This window comes from Solanum stenotomum, chromosome 10 (assembly GCF_019186545.1).
Source record: "Solanum stenotomum isolate F172 chromosome 10, ASM1918654v1, whole genome shotgun sequence".
In the NCBI taxonomy this organism is placed as follows: Eukaryota; Viridiplantae; Streptophyta; class Magnoliopsida; order Solanales; family Solanaceae; genus Solanum; species Solanum stenotomum.
Window position 1 is genome coordinate 41,868,088 of NC_064291.1, and position 13,524 is coordinate 41,881,611.

The window sequence follows — 13,524 nt, forward strand, 5'->3', positions numbered from 1 at the left end:
CCCATTAGCACCCATGCTGGCTACATGGTTTTTATGGAGACTTGAGTTAATATGAACTCGCATCCCCACTTCGGTGCTCGATACTACTCCCAAAATATACTTTAGCTCATAAGTGTTTTAAACAACTTTCTTTCTTTGATTTGAGATAATTACTCAAAGCTTAGCCCAAAGGCTCTCTTGGAATCGATGTTCCCTCTTTTTGCTCAAATGTGTAAAAAATTTATAAACTCTTAGGGAATACTTAGTTCCCTTATAACTTTTGAGAAATGAACTCAACTCTTTACTCTTTGCTTAACTTGAAAACTTGAGTCTTAAAACATTGTTAAAGACTCTTGAAAACTTTAAGAAACTTTGCTTTGACTTAAATCTTATCTTCTAGACTTTACTCTTAACTTCTTTTGATTTTGATTCTAACTTTCGTTGAATTGGATTATGGATTCAAGGTTCATGATCTCATGTTTATGAATGATTTCATGATGTTTAGACGTACCTTAGAGTGTTGGAATCAACTTAGAAACATATGTACATTGCTAGGGAACAAGTACGAAAATGTGGGGAATGAATGGGGAGAACTGGCGTCCCTGGCGCTCTGAGAGGCTCAGGGCGCCAGCCCTCCAAGTTCAGAGAACTTTCTGTGGCGCTCTGGCTGGCGCGACACGCCAGAGTACAAAATTCAGAGGAAGTTTTGTGGCGCTCTGGCAGGCGCGGCCCCCTAATCCTTTGCCCAGAAATTTTCTCCTTCGTTTTTTATCTCTAAACCCTCCAATCTTCCCTAGTTCTTTCCCCAAACACTTAGGGTCATTAGTACTCTCAACTTACAACAAATCTAACTCAAAAATCCACCCAGAAACACGAATCCAATCAACAAGAAACTTTAACAACACAACCAATCAAGAACTTCACTTTTTAACATGTGAACAACCCAAAATCGTTGAATTGGCCCAAGTTGGTGTGTGGGTGAACTAACCCATCACTAAAAGATCTCACATACCTTGTAGGGATCACCCCCGACGAATTCCACTCGAACCGCTTGGATGATCTTGGCGAATTCTTGAGTTTTTATCCCGTTCTTTCTTCCTTTCTCACTTCTCCAAGCCCTAAGCGTATTCTAATTTTCCAAAACTGAATTAAGTTATTTTTTTTACCCCAATAAACCCCTAAAAATGAATTAGGAAATTAATTAGAGAAAAGACTAGTTTGCCCTTCTTTAAATCCGGATTTGGACTTTCCTTAATCCAACACCCCAACTTCTGAAAGGCATAACTCACTCATACGGTATCAAAATTGGGCAAACTCGATGGAGTTGGAAATATCTTCCCAAGGGCTTTCCAACCATATCAAGAACTACTCACAACTCATCCTGAGCTAGGAGTTATGGTCGATTGAAAATGACTAAAACTCATTTTTCTAACTTAGACAAATTTTCCAGATTTTTCTTATTCTTTCCAAAAATAAGTATTTTCAAATTTTAAACTCTTTCTAGTCGTTTCTAGGTGCGAGATGTTACAATATCTCGCCCCTTATGAACATTCGTCCTCGAATGAGCTTTATTTCACTAAGCTAAGGGTAGCAACATCAAGTTCAACACTCAATAAGCAAAAGCAAGTAACAACATGCTTACTCATAGTTTAGATAGTACTAAGAAGAGAATTAGTACCTTGATCTGCATTTTCTTCAGATTCAAAAATATGTGGATATCTCTTTTTCATATCCTATTCAGCTTCCCAAGTAGCTTCTTCAACAAATTGATTCCTCCAAAGGACCTTGACTGATGCAACCTCGGTTGTTCTCAACTTGCGAACTTAAAGATCTAAAATCTGAACCGAAATCTCTTCATAAGATAAGTTATCCTTAATCCCAACATTTTCAGTTTGTACTATCAATGAAGGATCTCCCATGCACTTATTCAACATGGAGATGTGGAATGCCGAATGCACCGCTGCTAACTCGTGTGGTAGCTCCAACTCATAAGCTACATTGCCAATCTTCTTGACTATGCGATAAGGTCCAATATACCGGGGACTAAGTTTCCCCTTTTTACCAAACCTCATAACACCCTTCATGGGTGAAACCTTCAAATATACCCAATCATCTACTTCGAACTCTAACGACCTTCTCTTAACATCTGTGTAGGATTTTTGACGACTACGTGCCGTTTTCAATCTCTATTGAATAACCTTTACCTTTTCCATAGCTTGGTGAACTAAGTCTGGTCCTATCAATCCTGTTTCACCAACTTCAAACCATTCAATAGGAGATCTGCATCTTCTCCCATAAAGAGCTTCATATGGAACCATTTGGATGCTAGAGTGAAAACTGTTGTTGTAAGCAAATTCGATGAGAGGTAGGTGATCATCCCAATTTCCCTTGAAATCAATCACACAAGCTCTCAACATATCTTCTAATGTCTGAATGGTGCGCTCTGCTTGCCCATCCGTCTGGGGATGAAAGGCAGTACTCAAGTTAACCTTTGAACCCAAACCTTTATGAAAAGATTTCTAGAACTGTGCAGTAAATTGTGCACCTCTATCTGATATAATTGAGACTGGACTCCATGAAGTCTCACCGCTTCCTGAATGTATGACCTGGCATAATCTTCTGTCGAATGGGTAGTCTTTACCGGCAAAAAGTGGGCTAATTTTGTCATTCCGATGACAATCACCCATATAGAATCATGTTGTCTGCGCAACCTTGGCAAGCCTGTGACGAAGTCCATATTAATCATCTCACACTTCCATTCTGCAAGTTTGATATTCTGTGCCAAACCACCAGGCCTTTAGTGCTCAACTTTCACTTGCTGACAATTCGGACATTTGGCAACAAATTCAACAATATCCTTCTTCATGCCATTCCACCAAAATACTTCTCTCAGATCAACATACATTTTTGTGGAACCCATATGGATGGAATATCTGGATCTATGAGCTTCCTCTATGATTCACTCTTGTATTTCATCCACCATTGGTACATACAATCTACCTTGGTATTTTAACATACCATCTCCCCCTTATTCAAAAGCTAATACTTTTTGCTTATGAACATTTGCCTTCAATTCAAGCAAAATAGGGTCTTGGTCTTGCTTTTCCTTCACTTCTGACACTAATGAAGACTCAGCCCCATTCATCACTACTACTCCTCCTTTTGTGGAATCCATTAGCCGGACTCCTAAGAGTGCAAGTCTATGCACATCCTTCGCTAACTCTCTCTTTTCTTCCTCAACATAGGCGGTACTACCCATAGACAACCTGCTCAAAACATCAGCAACAACATTATCCTTACCTGGGTGGTAAAAAATACTCATGTTGTAATCCTTGAGTAATTCTAACTACCTCCTTTGTCTGAGATTATGCTCTTTCTGAGTGAATACATATTGTAGACTTTTGTGATCAGTGAATACATCAACATGAACACCATACAAATAATGACGTCATATCTTCAAAGAAAATACTACCGCAGCCAACTCTAAGTCGTGGGTTGGGTAATTCTTTTCATGAACTTTCAACTGTCTGGAGGCATAAGCTATAACTTTGCCATTCTGCATTAATACATAACCCAAACCAACTCTATATGCAACACAATACACCACAAAACCTTGAGTACCTTTTGGTAAGGTCAAAACTGGGGCAGTAGTCAACCTCTTTTTTAATTCCTGAAAGCTTTTCTCACAAGCTTCAGACCATTGAAATTTCACTGTCTTTTGAGTCAACTTGGTCAAAAAAGATGAAATAGACGAGAACCCCTCTACAAAACTTCTATAATAACCAGCTAAACCCAAGAAACTCCTAATATCCATTGGAGATGTGGGTCTAGGCCAATTATGCACTGCCTCGATTTTCTAAGTATCAACTCTAATCCCATTACCGAAAACTATGTGGCCCAAGAACGCTATAGGCTCAAGCCAAAACTCACATTTTGAGAACTTAGCATATAACTCCTTATCTTTCAAAGTCTGAAGAACTATTCTGAGATGGCTAGCATGATCTTCTTCATTCCTTGAATAGATTAGTATGTCATCAATGAAGATGATAACAAACATATCTAAATAAGGTTTGAAGACTATTTATAAGGTCCATGAACCTTGCTAGTGCATTAGTTAGACCGAACGACATGACCAAAAACTCGTAATGACCATAACGTGTCTTGAATGCTGTCTTTGGAATGTCACATTCCCTTACTTTCAATTGATGGTAACCTGATATGAGGTCAATTTTCAAGAAACATGAAGCACTCTGAAACTGATCGAAAAGATCATCAATCCTCGTAAGAGGATACTTATTCTTGATGGTAACCTTGTTCAACTGACGGTAATCTATACACATCCTAAGGGATCCATCCTTCTTTCTCACAAATATAGAGCGCCCCAAGGTGAGACACTTGGTCGAATGAAACCCTTATCTATGAGATCTTTCAACTGCTCTTTCAACTTTACTGGTGCCATTCTATAGGGTGGAATAGAGATAGGATGAGTAACTAGAATGATGTCTATACCGAAGTCTATTTCTCTCTCAGGAGGGACTCCGGGTAAGTCATTAGGAAAGACTTCTGGAAACTCTTTTACTATAAGAACTGACTGAATAGGAGGTACTTCAACACTTGAGTCATTAACTCGAACTAAGTGTTAGATAAACCCTTTTAAACTAACTTTCTTGCCTTAAGGTATGAAATGAAACGACCCTTAGGCACTGCTAAACTACTACTCCACTCTATAACTGGCTCATTAGGAATCTGAAACTTGACAACTCGAGTTCTACAATCTATTGATGCATAACAAGCATGAAGCCAGTCCATACCTAGAATGATATCGAAATCCACTATGTCTAACTCAACTAAATCAGCCATGGTGTCTTTGTGATTGATGGAAATGACACAATCACGATAAACTCGCTCAGCTAGAATAAACTCCCCAACAGGTGTAAAAACACAGAAGGGTTCACAAAGTTTCTCAGGGAAAACATCAAACTTATTTGCAACATAAGGGGTTACAAAAGTTAAACTTGCTCCTGGGTCTAGCAAAGCAGAAACATCAAAAGTAAAGACTTTGATCATACCAGTGACAACATCTGGAGAGTTCTCTTGCTCTTGGCAACTCGTGATTGCATAAAGATGGTTTGTTCCTTTGCCAGTACCTGAAGTAGCTCATCTAGGTTCAACCTTGTCTGGTGGAGCAACTGATGAAGATTAAGCTATATTGCCCTGATTGCCACTACCTTGCCTATTCTTAGGGCATTCTTTCAAGAAGTGACCCCTTTTGCCCACACTTGAAACAACTTGTCTAGCCATCACGACACTTACCTGAGTGGTTTCTACCATATCTACCACATACATGAGCCCAATCACCTCTTTGTGCTACACTACCTTGAGACTGTGCTGGTCTAGCTATGAAGTTCTGTGAATTTTGGCCATTATACTCACCTTTGTTTATGGGTGTAGGTGCACTAGTAGATGATGGTGCAGTTCCCTTTTGCTTCTGAAAGGACGGACGACTCACACTACCCTTCTGCTGCCCAGACTCATTCCCTGTCTTCGCTTTCTTATTCGTGAACTCTTCCATGTCTCTCAGTTTCTCTTCCTCAACCTGCTGCAGATAAACCATCAACCTCGAAATGTTCATATCCACAATAAGCATTACTGCCATGCCCTCTTTGCTTGATAGACAGCCCAACCTAGCAACAAACAAGCTCATTTTACTCCTCATGTCCTTAACCATTTTCAGAGTATATCGGGATAGTTGGGTGAACTTCAACCCATATTTATGAACACTCAGAGAATCCTGCTTAAGTGTGAGGAACTCACGTACCTTGGCCTTTTTAAGTTCTCGAGAAAGAAACGCCCCAAGAAAGCCTCTTCAAAACATGCCCAACTCGCAGGTGGTGCATCGTCCGCTCTACCCTCTTTTCACTGTTCGTACCCGGTTCTAGCAACATTTTTCATCTGATATGCAGCTAGCTCAACTCTCACAATATCAGTAACATGCGTCACATCGAACAACTATTTCAGTTCCTCAATGAAGTTCTCTGGATCCTCTGTAGTGCTCGAACCAGTGAAACTTGGAGGATTCATCCTCAAGAACTCACGAATCCTTGAAGTGTCTGCCTCTTCTTGTCGAGCTCCTCTCTGCTGCCTAGCTTGGTTGGTCACAACTTAACTGAGCATCTTTATAGCCTCTCTGAACTCAGCATTTGTAACTTCTCCTTGCGGTTGCACTTCAGGTGCATTGGGTAACTCTTGTTCCTCAACATTCCTCCTAGCTGGACGACATCTGAGTGCTCTTCGTGGAGGCATGCTTATCTGGCCCCAAGAGAACCCTTGGCCTAGTTTACTTAATTCAGCGGAAGACTTAACTCAACAAAATAAACTCATGTAATAGTTTAAATGATAACATTTTAGCCAAATTGGCAACTTCTATCTCAAAACAAAGTATTTGCAAATACATAGATGAGAGACTCATAACTACTGTCTGACTGTCTATGAAGCCTCTATAATACTGTTGACACCCAATTTCGGACCTCCACAATATAGATTAATCATCGAGGTTCTTAAATTACAAACGATTTGAAATAATTGACTATATAAAATTTAAAATATTTTTCAAGTATTTTAAATAGTTTTGTCACTTCCTTTTTTTTTTTATATTTGAAATAATATATATATATTTGCATAATTATGTACATATTTATTACCTGTCAAAAATAGTCGAAAAATGTTAAAAAAAGATTTGTTCTGTTATTACATATTTTGTTTATTATGTTAGTTGGTCAATAGTTTATTTTATTTCATTTTTTAGTTAATTAGTTTATAATTAAGTTAATTATCTTATTTTGTTAAAAATTAAGAAGCTAATTAATTAATTATATGAATTCATCCTTTTTAAATTTTAGTCGAGTTCTCTAAATTATACTCAATTTGGCTAACTTATTAATTTCCATGGCCATAATTGCGAATCATGTGGCTATTTTCTAGTCCCTTTCTTACCAATTCATTCAATTCTTTGAGACCAATTTTGCGCCTTACTTTAAATTTCCAGCAGCCCATCTTTTTTAATTCCAAATCAGCCCACTACTCAATTCAATGCCAACTCTAACATCAATATAACAATAACAACAGCCCACCAACAATACACCAGCAATACAACATACAAACGACCCCCACATTCTTCTTCTTCTTCAAGCGTGACCAGATGAAAACGAACCCAAAAGCAGACCAGCAAACTCAGCCTAGAAATCGGCAGCCCACCAAAATCAATCCAGCAACAGCGGCGTCTCTCTCCTCTCGACTTGTCCCGATCTCCGTGATTCACTCATCCTTGCCAAGATCGAACGACCCTCCTTCTCAATCCATTGGAATTAGTACTAGTTGGAGCTGGCAGCCATATCTTTTGAAGGAGATTTGAATTTTAAATCTCAAATCCTTATCCTTTTCTACCCGATTTCCCCCTTAAATCTGCCCTATGTAAACTCTCCTGTTATTCTTTGTTAAAGGTCAAAAAAAGGTGGAGAAAATAAGGAGGGAGGACGATTTTTAGGCAAAAGAACAATGTTTTTCATAACACCAAATCCATAGAACTTTGACCCCTAGTTTTTTTTTTTTTTTTTTCATCCGAGCTTTTCCTCAGAGCTCGTCGGAGTTCAAGGGTAGGGGTGGAATCGTCTTTGGAGTCTCGAGTCCTGGAGTCGCTGCTCCGAAGAAGGTAATTCTCCTTACCTCTTAAATTTGTTTTGTCATTCAAGCTAGATTTAGATGTGCTTTATGTAACTTTAGTTCACTCTTGTGATTCGAGTTGATGATTTTTTATTTTTATTTTTCTTGATGAAAGATGTGATTGTATATTGTTTAAAATGGACAAGTTTGTGATCTCACCACTACCTACTGTTTTCTTTTGATATGATGCATACATCTAAGATACAAATCGATTTGAGTGTTATATGTTATTGTTGCTTTGATTTCATTTTATTTTGAAAAGAGATGGGTTGATGTATCCAACCAAATTCACCAAGAGTTTTCCTCTTTCTATAGCTTGCAAATATGTGATTGTTTGCTACAAGTTTTAATTAGTTTGTCTTAACTTTACGATGCTTTCTTTCATGCCTTGTTCTTGATGTCATAGTGTGAAGATATGAGGCAGCGTTGAACTCTCTATTTCAGTTAGTATTGTCAAAAGGTGCCGAAAATGCTTATTTGAATTCCTTGTTTGGAAGGTTGATGCTATGTAAGACATTCTGTCATTATGCAATTTAGTTGGTACAAGCATTGAACATGTTTCTGTTTGAATGGGTTCTTTTGCTTTGACATTAATCTCAGGTAAGCATTTTTCTAAAAAATAATATGATAAATTGTGACTGAATAGTTTAGGCAAAGATGTATGTCAGCTACTCTAGGATAAGTAAAGTTTTTTTTTCTAAGGTTTGTCTTCTAACAATTCTCACATTTCACAAATTTGAAGTGGTAATATGTTTGTCTCCTATTTTTTTTTTATGTATTGTTAATATGTGACATCTTGTGATATTGTTGCCAATTTGCTTTGATTTTATTTATTTTTCTTTTGATATGGTTGAAACTTATCTAAACCTATCTCGTTTCAATGTTACTTGGTTATTATATCATATTCATTCATTAATCATTGTCTAATCCTTATCTTTATTTCTTGCATGAACTCCCTTGGTTTGAGTCCATTTGACTCCCTTTTATTCCTCTCCTTACATCTCGAGTTGGTTCAAAACTCAACTCTTATCTCGAGTCAGTCCGTTCATAGAAAAGTCAGTGGACAGGTTGAAAGATACAAATAAAGGCTGAAAATTGAAATTACAGTTTCCAGAAGGTCGAAAATAGGCTGAGATACGGCATGTATACGCCAATATACAGTGGCGTACGTTGATATACAAGTCATAAATTGTAGGGATACATGTCCGAAGGCAAAATACAAATCAAAGCTGATATGCAGGAGTAATACAGGAAAACAGGCCCAAAATATGGCTCGTATACAATGGTATACGTGATACGTATACACAAATTTCATGAAGGAAAATGGGGCCAAAAGCCCAAGGGAATTTTAGCAAGTCCAAAATTTGGGCCAAAGGCCCAAATTTGATATTCCTCTCCTTGTTCTTATTTATTTTGTTATATTTGACTAACGTTTTGATTATCTTATGGTTTAATTTAATTAAATTCCCCAAGAATGGTCATTTCATTTTATTTTCGAATTAAAGTATATATATTTTCTTACCTAGTTTTTATTTTAATATTCGTCTTGTTGACATGTTATGAACTATTCCCTTTTAGAAAATTCTCCTTTAGTTTATTCCCCCTTAAGATAAATAACATGATAAAAACAATAATAGTAATAAATAAACAAGTTAAAATAAATGAGCTATTTTACTTAATTAAAATTTAAAAAATAAGTCAAAATAAATGAGTTCTTTTACTTAGTTAAAATTTCAAAATTAGTCAAAGTCGTGATGAGTTCTTTTACTTCGTTAAAATTTCAAAATTAGTCAAAATCATTTTTAGTCAAATCGCTGGTCAACCACAAGTTAGGGAGCATTCCGAGGGCCTAACACCTTCTCGGAATGTACATTGAACTTCGAACCCTTTTATTTTCAATTGATTTTAATCTTTCTAAGTCTTTTTAAAACCTCTTTTTTTTCTTTTTTTTTTATTAAAATTAAGTGGCGACTCTGTTTCTTTTGGAAAAATGATTTCATTTAAACCATAAGTTTAATCGATTTTTTCAAAAACTTAGTCATTTTTCTTTTATATATATATATATATATATATATATATCTTTCGAGTAAAACAGAAATGACGACTCTGCTGGGGAGTTAATTAAGTTCTAACCATAAGATTTGACTATATGATTAATTGTGATTAATTGCTGAATTATTTATTTGTGTTTAATGTGTTTAAATTGCTATAACTGTCATTGCATTTCATGACATCTTCCGTTGTATGTATAGAATATTAAAAGACGATTTTGCGGAATCGCAACCAGACTTTTTTATACCCAACCCTTTTCCAAATTGAGCGGCAATTTATTGGTTCGTCATGCGTCCAATGGTTGTCGTGAATTCCAGCCTAAGTTGTCCACTTGGGTTCCCGGTCTTTTAAAACCACTCTTAGTCAATTAGCGTAAAGCGAAACCAAATCCCGACTTTTAGCGCATTTTGAACTAAGTTGACCCAACACCCAGGGCGTGTTGGGCCCATTAGAAGCCCACCTTGTGTCAATTTAACCCATTGGTCAATAAAAGACAATCATGCTTATGTGTTTAAATTTGAAGGATGTATACGTCATTCGGCAAAACATTATCTCTTGGGATTGAGAGTTTAATAAATTGTTCAAGTTGAAGAAGGATCAAGTTACCATTTCATCCAAAAGCGTGGACATTCGAAGACAACGAAAAATAAAAAAGAAAGACCGTCCATGGAAGCATAGTTTATGATTGTACCCCTGTGTGGGATTGATCATTTGTATCTTTTTTCCCCATTATGTATTCCCATTCAGTTTATTCACAAATTTTGTAGAAATTTGGGTTTTTGGGACAATGGGTTGTTCAAACGGCGGTATACATCCCTCAAATCGTTAGGCAACCCTTGGTATAAAGGGGTCACATATATGTTTAAAGCGCGCAATAATTGTTTATGTGTTATAACCGTTTGTGTGATTATGTTGCTTTATTTGGAGATATTCTAGCCAACTCTTTCTGAGATTTTCTAGAAAACCCCTAAGCACAAATATCAAGTCAGTATCAAAAGTACGTCCAAATACTCTTCGAGTCTTTAGTTTTCTATTAAATTTTATTTTTTCAAATCCTACTCTCTCATACCAGAAAAGGATTCACCGTCTCAAATCAAAAGAGATTCAAGGGTCGAACTACATAGGACTTGAATTCTCCCTTGTTAGATACGTAGGCAACCTTTCAAGGCTCGGTCCCCATTTTGAAATTTTTTATTTTTCTAACTCTTGCAAGGAGACTAGAGTTTCACATCAATAAAAAATCAGAAATATGACAATGAAAGATACAATCAACTTTGTCTCGACTCAAGTCGACATTTCTGATTCATTTAGCTCAAAATCAAATAGACAAATTCCTGTCTATTTAGTCATTTCTCTAAATATATTGGCTAGTTTATCTTCAAATGAAGCAACCATTGTCTGTTTGCACCAATGTGTGATATCTTGCGCTACTTGTCACCTTCAGACACTAACACGTTTACCTTTTGAGTTATTTTTCTTCTGTCAGGTGCTTAGAACTGATCTGTGTTGATAAGCTGACTGAACACCCTTATTTCACAAGATCTAGGGCTCCCAAAGATTCTTTCCCCGATCAAAGTTTGCAAAAAAAAAGAAAGACAATAATGGGTGATAACAATGACGAGGTTGGCTTGACTAATGTTGTCGTAGCTCAGCCCGCCGCCGCCGATCAAAATGAATTAGTTATGCAATTAATGCAACAGGTTGCCGAAATTAGGGTCGAAATGCAAAGAATGCAAGATTTGCCTAGTCCAATTTTCGCTTTCAACCATTCAGGAGATAGAAGACCTTCACTCCGCTTTCCTCCACCAAGCGCGGAACAGGTTCAAAACCCACCCTCTAACCCCACTCAAAATCCCTCAACCATCGACCCAACCGCCCCAAATCCCCATCAGGCCTCCGTCTCTTACCAAGCGCCACCTCCTCCTCAAGGTACCAACCCCCAAACCTTCCCTCCTCATCAAAATATCAAACTACAAGCTTGCCCTCCCCCTCAAAATCAAAATGGTAACAATCCGCAAATCTTACCCCATCACCAAAATCAGCATACCAACACACAAACTTTCCCCCAAAGCTACCAAGCCCCTCAAAATACCCAGAGTTCCTCCATTGCTCCACCTCCACCTCAAAAAAACCACTTTTCAAATCCCAGTCCCAAATGAGCCATATGCCAATTGTTCCGAGCTTGATCACTATGAGGAATAAGAGAGAGTGGAGGTCAAAGGAAGAGGCAACCTGTAACATCCGACAATTTGAAATAGCTATGAAGAGGCTTAGAATTGGAATTAACTATTTTTGGAAGGAATTTAAAAATCTGGAAATTTGGTTAAGTATGGGAAAAGAAATGAGTTTTCGGCCAACTTTAAATAGTCATAAATCCTAGCTCAGGATGACTTAGGTGTAGTTCCAGTTATGTTTGCGAAGCTCGTGGAATGATCTTTCCAAAGCCACCAATTTTACTCAATTCTGAGTTCGTATGAGGGAGTCATGCCTTTTCGAAGTTGGGCAGTGGCAAGGGAAATCCGTACGGCAATTTTAAGGGCATTTTGGTCTTTTTCCTAATCAATTCTTTTGGTTATATTTAAGTGTTGGACTGATTTTTAGATCAGTTTGTCCCATTTTAAAAGAGTGAGAGTGAGGGTTTTGAGTGAAGAGAAGAAGAAGAGAAGAAAAAGGAGATCAAGCAAGTTTCCGTCAAAGATCGTCGTGGATATCGTCGGGGGTGATCCCTACTATGTATGTGATTTCATAGTGTTGGGTTGATCCTTTCCCCCACATGCCAAAGTCGTTTTATTTTTGAGAAAAGATTGGTTACGTTGTTGAAGTTGTTGGGTTGTGTGGTTGATGTTGTTGATTGTGTTGTTGAAGTTCCTTGTTGATTTGGGACATGTTTCCGGTTGTATTTTTGAGTTGAAATCTATTGTATGTTGAGGGTTTTATGATTCTAAGTGTTTGGTGTTGGAACCTTTGAAGTTTAGAAGGTTTAGAGTTGGAGAAACAAGAGAAGTAAGTCGAAATTTCGGGGAAAAGGGGCTGGGGCGTCGCGCCAGCCAGCGCACCCCAGCAGGGGCTCTGAAGTTTCCCCTATGGGGCGCCGCGCCTAGCAGTGCGCCCCAGCAGTCCTTTTGAGCTTCGAGGGCTGGCGCCCCTCACCTTGTAGAGCGCCAAGGACGCCAAGTTCCTCCATTCTTTTCATACTTTCTCATGCATGTTCCTTGGTAATGTACCTATGTTTTATAGTTGTTTTCAACACTCTAAGGTACATTTAGACATCCTGAACTCATCCATATACATGCGATCATATACCTTGAATCCATAGTCCAATTCAAGGCAAGTTAGGATAAAAGTCAAGTGAAGTTAGAGCCAAGCTTAGAAGTTAAGTAAGTTAAAGCAAGTTTTCAAAGTTGTTCAAGAGCCTTTATTGAACGTTTTCACTTCGTTTTTAGGGTTCAAGTCTCAAGTCAAGTAAAGAGTATAAAGTTCCAAGCCAAGTGAAGAATCTCAAATTTCAAGTTAAGTCAAGAGCATAAAGTCGAGTCCATTTCCCAAAAGTTATTAGCGAACTATGTATTTCCCAAAGAAGTTTCTAAATGTTTTTACATTTAAGTAAGAAAGGAACATCGATTCCAAGAGAGCCTTTGGGCTAGATTTTGAGTAATTATCTCAAACTAAAGAAAGATGTGTTTAAAAGACTTATGAGCTAAAGTATATTTTTGGGAGTAGTCTTGAGCACCGTGTTGGGGACACAATTTCATATTAACTCAACTCTCCATAAGA

At 37.6% G+C, this 13,524-nt stretch overlaps 1 long non-coding RNA gene across 1 annotated transcript in view; it reads left to right on the forward strand.

The window, feature by feature from the left end:
* Positions 1-8,107: 8,107 nt before the first annotated feature.
* Positions 8,108-13,524, forward strand: part of LOC125841747 (uncharacterized) — a 21,518-nt gene continuing 16,101 nt past the window's right edge. Inside the window, exon 1 of the long non-coding RNA XR_007443825.1 lies at positions 8,108-8,195. This is a non-coding gene — a long non-coding RNA (uncharacterized LOC125841747). The remainder of the gene's footprint in view (positions 8,196-13,524) is intronic.